At 35.3% G+C, this 8,912-nt stretch overlaps 3 non-coding genes across 3 annotated transcripts; all 3 read right to left on the bottom strand.

Annotated features, from left to right (window-relative positions):
* Positions 1–2,058: 2,058 nt before the first annotated feature.
* Trnap-agg lies at positions 2,059–2,130 on the bottom strand. Its single transcript has one exon. It is a non-coding gene; the product is annotated as a tRNA-Pro (tRNA).
* A 518-nt stretch (positions 2,131–2,648) lies between these two features.
* On the bottom strand, positions 2,649–2,720 carry Trnap-ugg. Its single transcript has one exon. It is a non-coding gene; the product is annotated as a tRNA-Pro (tRNA).
* Positions 2,721–2,843: 123 nt separating this feature from the next.
* On the bottom strand, positions 2,844–2,915 carry Trnap-ugg. Its single transcript has one exon. It is a non-coding gene; the product is annotated as a tRNA-Pro (tRNA).
* Between the last annotated feature and the right edge of the window lie 5,997 nt (positions 2,916–8,912).

Here is an 8,912-nt window from a genome sequence, read left to right as displayed (position 1 = left end):
CACTAATTCTAATCAAACCTGCCTTTTCTGGACATAACCAATCAGTGCCTTTACGATTAAAACACTGTTGGACGAACAAAAGGCTCGGGGCACACAAATTCATAAATATTCAAATAAAACTGTAAGTACTTACTACACAGGTGTAACAATAAAAATACGGATTCATTCAGGAGTCACAACACCAATAAAGTAGATATATAATATTGTTATTTTAGTACTCAATACGAGAAAACATTATACATTTGAACAATAATAAAATTTATATTTATCGCCATGCATGAGGATGGTAATACGGATAGACTCTTTCTTTTCGTTAATTTAACCGATTTCTATGAACGTTACCGCTTATACGGGGTATAAACTGTATATGGAGCTAGTTTAAAGTGGTATTCAGAAGAGGAACTTGCACTCCTGCAGCACCACTGTCCCTATAAACATCTAGATAAAACACAAGGTGGTGTTGTTCCATTAATTCTCAATTTGCTACGCCCATTGCTGAAGTTCTCCAATCAGCCTTACTAAAAAAGGGCGAAAATTCCAAACTCTATATACGTAGGTACTACTTTTTCATAAATTGAAGATCTAAAACGATAATCGTATAGACTTTAAGCAAATAGCCAAATTTTTTTATAAACTAAAGTAGTAAATTGGAAGTATGTTGGTGACACTTAGGCCGTTATGGCGATCAAATTTTTCTGGAATACGTTTCGATATTATTAAAGGACAAAACCAAATCTTTCGGCGAAAACAAGTCCGGCATAACCTTGAAACTTCCCTAGGGATAAGGGGGCAAGTCTATGAGGATTTCCCTGGGTAGGCAAAACCCGTTTTGATCGATATTATTATACACGAGGCAGAGATGCCTAGCGACATCTAGCGATAAAACATGTTACCTTTTGTTCAAATTCAAATTCAAATTCATTTATTCATAAGAATACAAGCTCACAGTTAACACCAAAACGCTTATATCTATACTAAGCTTACAGAAAAATAGCTAAGATTACAATGCAATATTACAATAGAACATACAATCAAAAATTATACATTATTTCTTAAAACTATTCAGAAATAGGTAAAACATTTTCTTTATAACATAAGGAGCATCAAAAAATAGGTCTGCATCCGGAGTATTCTGCAAAAAGCTATTTATTAATGATACGGCTCGGGTAGTAGGGCTGTTGTGCATCTGGAGGAGAGGCCAACTAGGTGGACACGCCAGTAGTCTATGTTGCCGTCTGCCGACACCACGCATGTATTTATCAGGGACGTAGAAATAAATGCACTCACGTACGGGACCATTGTCGATCTTATTGATAAGCAAGAAGTAATAGTGCATTAACATTGATAGATCGCGTCTGAGCAGTAAAGTGTCCATACTAACCATCCCCGATACAAACAAAGATGGGTATAGATATGGATAATACCCATACTGTTGTTTATATAAGTATCTCGCAAATTTTCGCTGGATTTTTTGTTTTGTTTAAGTCAACCTCCGTCCCGCGAATGTCCATGAAGAATCTTAAATATTCATAAAAAATTGCCATGCTCAGACACCTAAACGTTTAGCTTGTAAGAGTATGAAACTATCCGCCTCCACCCCCGGACACCATAAATCCCTGCTTTTATAAAATAGAACATTTGAACATTCTTCAATTTTTTTTACGTTTTGTTTTTCGTTGGTCAAAGATAATTGGGTATAAACCGACGCATTTTTTAATTGTAAAAAGTTGGTTTCCATAATATTTCCATTTTTCTTTCTAGTTGCATTTTCCAACAGTTTGCATTTTGCATAATAATGATTGTCCGCTTGCCTACAGTTTCACAGACCCATATTTTTCCTTCGCCATTATTTCGCACACCGTTTATAAAAAAGGTTTTGTGCACATAATGAAGCTCTGTACAATTTGCAATTCAATGAAAAGCACGGAGATATACTAAAGCCTTTGTATTGGAGCAAAAAAAAACTGTTTATGACCAAATGTGTACAAATAAGTTTTCAAATATCGCATTATTAAACGAGAATTACTTTCATACAACCCAATTTGGGCAAAAAGATTTGGGCTCGTCCGGGATTTGAACCCGGGACCTCTCGCACCCTAAGCGAAAATCATACCCCTAGACCAACGAGCCGCTTGTCTATATGGTCGAAATTACATATCAGGTTTGCCCACTTGACAGCGTCACGTTAAGTGAAAGGAGTTTGACCACTCCTCTAGAAACTTATCTATTCATGACGTATGATGTGAATAATTACGGTACATCAACAACGTTACCAGTCACAAAAACAAACCACAGTCACACGTAAAAGCTGAAACTAATTAATCTCCATTAGTACCATTTTTAAGTACACTTATGAAACAAATACAATAGAGCAGGATTTAATCGAAGGTGCTTAAAACTGTTATTAAAACTAATAAGTAATCATTTATATTCTAAGAATAGCACAATGATTAGATAACACGATATTAAGCGGAAACCATTTTAAATATAAATTAATTTATCTGTATTCATAAAAATATCAAACACTCATATTATCCGGGAGTACTTAGATCTTCAGTGATAAAAAAGGGTATAGGTAACTTATGGTAGCACGGTGATACTTCAGCTTAAATCATGACCGAAAATATTAATAAATTAATTAAAAAGTTGGGCTCGTCCGGGATTTGAACCCGGGACCTCTCGCACCCAAAGCGAGAATCATACCCCTAGACCAACGAGCCGCTTGCATTTGAAAGATGAATTGTCGCTTCAGAATCGATAACAAACGTAATATCTGGTAATATAATTGTGACGTCTCTCGCCAAATCTCAAAAACTAAGTAAGCAGCTAAGTTGTAAAAAAGTGGGCTCGTCCGGGATTTGAACCCGGGACCTCTCGCACCCAAAGCGAGAATCATACCCCTAGACCAACGAGCCACTTATCATTGAACAGCAAAATATCAATTTCGTATCAAATGATTGACGTGACGTCACTAAGTGTGACCGAATAATATTAAACTTTAATATCAACTAATATTATGTGAACTCAAAGCAGAACAATCAATTGGTCATACTTTCTAAACGAAGTATAAGAAAGTACGCTCTTAACATTAGTCCTACCTAACACGGTACTGAATATTTTATTAACATATGTGTACTGTACCTGTAATGTCTTAATATTGTATCTATTTCGATATGTAAAGTCTTATTTACACGATGCGAGAAATGTCCTACAATTTGTCATACATTGCTGGGTGATACAGCAATAGCAACAGAAGTGACTAACCATTAACGTCAATGTACCGCAACTTGCATGCTATTCCTCGCACCGTCTTAAACGGCTGTAACTTGGACGCTTACATGCGCACAAATCATAGGTCAATAACCTGCCATCATCGCGATGACGCGTCACGACCAATGTTTCGTAACAAGTTTACAACCGCGACTCCATATGGTATTAGTATATTCCATTTCAAGTATTTGTTTCGTTAACACCTGTTTTAACTAATAAATCACGTTTTTCAAGGTCGTTAGTGTAATTAAATTATTGACTAAGACGGTACTTGCTTTTAATAGCAATGCCGCTACTCATAAAAATAAAATATTTCTTTAGTTTACAGCAGAATATGATACTTCTATTTATTTATAAACGTTCGTCATTAATATTTTTATAAACTACCTGCCTTTACTTGGTTATTTCAAATTATTTCCCTTAAAACACATGGAATCTCATAGGTACTTACATCCTTTCAATGTAAAATTGTAATTATACATTATCACTACTAAGTTTTTTGAACCGACGGCAATATACACATTTATCTTTCCTCAACACCATCCGTGTAATTAAACCCTCACTATTTAATATGAACAACACACCTTATGCTACAGTTTCCCGCATAAAGCTTAGAGAACATGTATAAAACCTTTTGCAATTTCATACTTCGCATTACTCAATAATTTATAATGCTAATACTCATAAAAAACAAACAACTTTTTATGACTTCCACAAGATTCGCTACCTTCCGTGCAAACTTATAACTGAGCATATGTTTCTACGTACTGTTAGGAGCAAAAGTTGATGCGAGAAAAATCTAGTACATTTTAATATTGTTCAGGATCAGAGTACATGTAGATAGACAATACCTCTAACTCGAAATGATTAGGCAAATTAGAAACAATCACTATTCCGTTGTTCCGAAAACCGGGAAAATCCGGTTCTGTTAATTGACTTTTCGCGCTGATTGTACTTGCCAACTTATACACACCGTCCTTATATAATACCCTAAGTAATTCTGAGTACTTTTTATATCTCTGAAAGAAGTTTGTTAGTTACGTCGAGCTCCTGAGATGATGAGAGTTTTCCGCGGGATTTACTTTGAATACGCGTAATTAGAAGCATTAGGTTTGCTACAAGGGAATAATTAGCAGGATTAAACATTATTCTCCAAGTTTTCTTTGAGTGCTTAGCAACATGGTTTTAACGAAGCGCTAAGCCTTAGTACAAGACAGATGTTTTACGTTATTTGTGACAGTTTGTTCTTAATAAATCGCGCGTACTTAGACATTCAAAAGACTCTCTTTATTTTCATCGCTTTTTTTTTCAAAAATTCTTCAAGACAACTTTATTAAGATAAAACTTTGACCTAACCCCAATACATTCTAAATGTGCTCGATGTAAATCTCAGGCTGTAAAAGTTTATAGTTTAAAACATACATACGATACGAACATACTTTGTCTGATGCTCGAGAGGAATACGTAATGTGGGCGCAGCTCCTTTCTGCATGTCAGACGACAAGCCCATAAAACTAGAGAGGCTCCTATCACTTTATCACTCCATATTTACGACAACACTCGCAAAGAATCCGCGATCAGGGTTCGGGCATGCATAAATATGTAACCATGTCAATATTCGTAAACATTTGTTTCGCGAAAACATGTTGTTTTGCATCAAATAACCGCGTTTTTCGATCTCGTTTGGGATATAAAGTTGAGGAATGGTATTACATTGTATACTTTTCGCGACAAAATTTTGCCAATACTAGTACTACCAGTTCAGCTAATTCGATGAGAATTTTACCGACACAGGTCCCATCTATAGAAGATACCAGTTTATTTGTAATGTTAAATTTGACTTCAAACTTACCTTGGAAAATAAAACGAATATAGTTTAAGGTTGTTTAAGTGTCTCTAGCCCTTTAGAATTCAGTTAAATCAAATCAGACTATGAAAAATACTTACAATATCAAAATGTTCAAGTGACGAGCGGTCGAAAGTTATAGGAAACAAATTTCGGGCGTTTTAAGGATAATCCGTATTGCCAAATGTTTTGGGCATGCTAGCCCGTAAAGCCTGAGACCGCGCATGTGTTGGGCCACAGACTTCCGAACAGGGTAAGACGGCCGAGGGTACATCCGCCACACTAAAATGTATCGGTGTTCAATTTATTCATGCTATCCACCACCGAGGAAATGCTACTGAACGTATTTGATTGCCAATATCCCTATACGTCCTTTGAATATAGATGCTCATATGTTTAAACTTTTGAATCACGTATCTGCACGGAGCATTTCTTAAGGCATACATTTTGGAGACTGATAATTTGTCTACAAACCCTGTCGCCCACCCAAACAACTCATCTTTTTGTTTAGCTTCTACTTCAATTTAAGGATTTATTCTAAACATTTCCTAAAAATTTAACTAGAAGAACCGTATTTTATTAAAAGCGATAAAAATCCTATCGTTATCTTTTCGATATGTATACAAATCATTATCTCGGCATCATATTTTTCATGTCTTCATGATAATACATTTTCTTTCCGTATCTCTTAATGATTTTAATCATAACAGTTCCATACCAGTATTATTGAAGTAATAATTTTAATCTTGAAATATACACTTAATTATTATACTTTATTGAATTATTCTTGTAATTCTAAAACTCTTACCACACAACATCATAATTAAGGATGTCGGAGAATTGTTCGTTAAATCTCGAAACTATTCAGAAACAATTGCTGAGGAAGCAGCCGAGGCAGTTCACATTCCTCGCTACAACCCAAAGTATGTAAAATATTTGTAAGTAGAGATGAACGCGAAACTAGCTACCACTTATGGAACAAGTATTCTACTATCCTCCTACTAATATTATTAACGCGAAAGTTTGTCCGTATGGATGTTTGTTCCTTTTTCAGGCAAAAACCACTGAACTTGGAACATAGATATTATATTTATAGATTTATAACCAGGATTAACACATAGGATTGTTTATCCTCGAATTTATGTTCCCGTGAGGTCATTTTCGATTTGTAGCGAGCGGGCCCGCGGGCAACAGCTAGTCAGTAAGATATTTAACTACAATAGTAGCGTTCTATAACTAAGTATGTATACATGTATGAAACACCTTATCTATACTTCTAGATCTGTACGAAGTAGTCGAAGCATCAATAATCGTGATATTTTTTATTCAAACGATCTGCCAATTCAATATTGATATTAAAGAAGATGCAAACAGTGTAGAAATTTCTCTGACTTTCTGACTGACAGTAGTTTAGTAGAACAAATAATCTTTGCAACACCTAGCAACCTTTTAAGAACAAAGCAAATAAGTGCTAGTTAACAAACAGCAGAATGATTATTAAACTTTGCAATTAATTATGAATGTTCGTCTTAATAATAAAGTTTTAGCTGTATACGAGAACACCGAATGTTCCAACTTTGATGGGTAAAATAAGGAACATCGAAAATTTTGGGATCTACTGCGAACTTGCTTGGGGCTTATCCTTGACATTTGAACAGATTCTTGTTTAAATTAAATAAGTGCCTCAACAATCTGGAGTGTGGTTTCAGATTCTTCAAAGTACCTACCTTCTTTTTCATAATATGATTGCCGTATATTGATATTAAATAAAATATTGGTCCTATCCTAATATAAACATTTATGTTATAAAGCAGTGATCTTTTCCGTTTTAAATAGATTAGGTACCTACCATCTACCTAAGACCCATGACCACTGAAAAACCTTAATAAAATTAACGTAATTAGGTGATAATTATGTAAATATCAAAACTTCCTTCATATTTAAGGAGGAAAACCGCAAATAGCACTTAGTCAAACGTTAAAATGGGAATGGTCATTATTCAACCCATTTGTCGCAGAGTCACCGCCGCCTAATGGACCGGGAGCTTGTCACAACTCACTTTATTTCCCATACCACTCTAATTTTACTCCTCTTAATGACTCCATAACAGAATTCTCCTAAACTTTTCACTGAGTTGAAAAGTAATAAGTACGCGTAGAACGATTTTTATAGGCGCCATTTTATAGCGATAATAAGAGTAAACTCCAAAGCCATTAACGACGCTCAGCGCGGTAAACCTCAATAAACAGTAATGAGCCAATTATTACTTTAAACAAATTTCGACAGTGTCCAATAGGTCGGATCGATTTAATCTCGATCATCTGGACAATTGGGCCCGTATTAATATAAAATGGCATAATTAGCCGAGCTTTTATGTCTTTTGTTTTAAGCTGCTTGACGTAGTTTTTGAGAGGATCAACATTTAAGGTTAAGTTTTTTAAGAGAAAAATATTTCGCGCACACAACTTTGGAATTAAGTAGCTATTAGAGGTGCTTAAGGTGGCTTAGCGACTGAATTATTCAAGTGAATTTTCTAAACTCAAAGCTCGCATGACGTAATCCGTGGAAAGCCATTATATCTGTCGGGAAATCTCATTTCCGGTTGGAGAAAAACGGACTCGCTGTCGGCTTCGGAAGTGGGTCGTGACTCGAGCCGAGGACACTTCGGCTGCGGCTTTGAAACAAGCGGAGACCTTGCACTCGAGCACTGAGCACCTGTGCCCTGTTTACACATGCTACTACCCATACGTGCCGCTTACTGATCGGCGAGCACGGACTAATAGGTGAAGTACCAGCGCATCCAACGTAACATATTAATTAGTTTCTCGAAATAAACTGTTATTGGTTAAAGAAATGTAGTTTAAAATAGGCAACATATTGTAATACATCAAAACCTGATCATAATTTTAATGGGAGAAAAATTAAAATTTATTTTTTGGAATATACAGTTTCCCTCCCAAATAACGATCAAGTCAAGAACAATGTACTTCGTTACTATACGTCGCCATCTTCATAGCCTGCTCTGCCCCACTAACGTTCCAGCTGAAACTTACATGTGAGAATTTTAAGCGGCCTGTTACATCCGTTTCAATTAGTCACGATTTTCGCCGATATTGGTTATTGATAAACCAGTATAATTTAAAGTATTGTTAGAGAAAACTTTTTTGACAGTTATCATAAAGCATTGTAAACCTTGTGTCACCTCGAATTTCACAAACGTGCAAGCAAGCAACAAGCATTCAGATGATAAGCAAGCACTTGTAGATTTGTGGTTATAGATAATAAAAATTAATTGATTTTAGTCTTCTTTCAGTTGTGTTTTGATAATTAAACGGTAAAAATTAAATTATCCGGTATAAAATAAAACTTTTCCCCTGCACTGGAAGTTGTGGAACTTAAGTTATACATTGTCATGAGCACTTTATAACTCCGGTCTTCCATCTAGACAACATTGAAAATGTTGGGAGTCAGTTGAAACTGTAATCTGAACACCTTATACCCGCAAGTTCTAAGAAATTATTTCGTTTCTCGATTGTTTTTTAATCGTATGAAGGTTCTGAATTTAGAACTGGAGAGTAAGAATCTTATATCTTATACATAATATTGAAGTCATAATTCTACGGCTGTAGATAAAACCAATGTTAGGCTTGTTCAATGTGATGTTGACATGAAAAGTATAAATTGTCAACGTGGTGCTAATTTTGATTTTGGACATTGGTTGTTTTATTTACCCACTGCTAAAACTCGTGCTGTAACATCAAAATTTAACAATTGAGGAAATAAATATCCTTCTAAG

This window comes from Trichoplusia ni, chromosome 4 (assembly GCF_003590095.1).
Source record: "Trichoplusia ni isolate ovarian cell line Hi5 chromosome 4, tn1, whole genome shotgun sequence".
Classification (NCBI taxonomy): Eukaryota; Metazoa; Arthropoda; class Insecta; order Lepidoptera; family Noctuidae; genus Trichoplusia; species Trichoplusia ni.
This window is presented reverse-complemented; position numbering and strand designations above follow the sequence as displayed.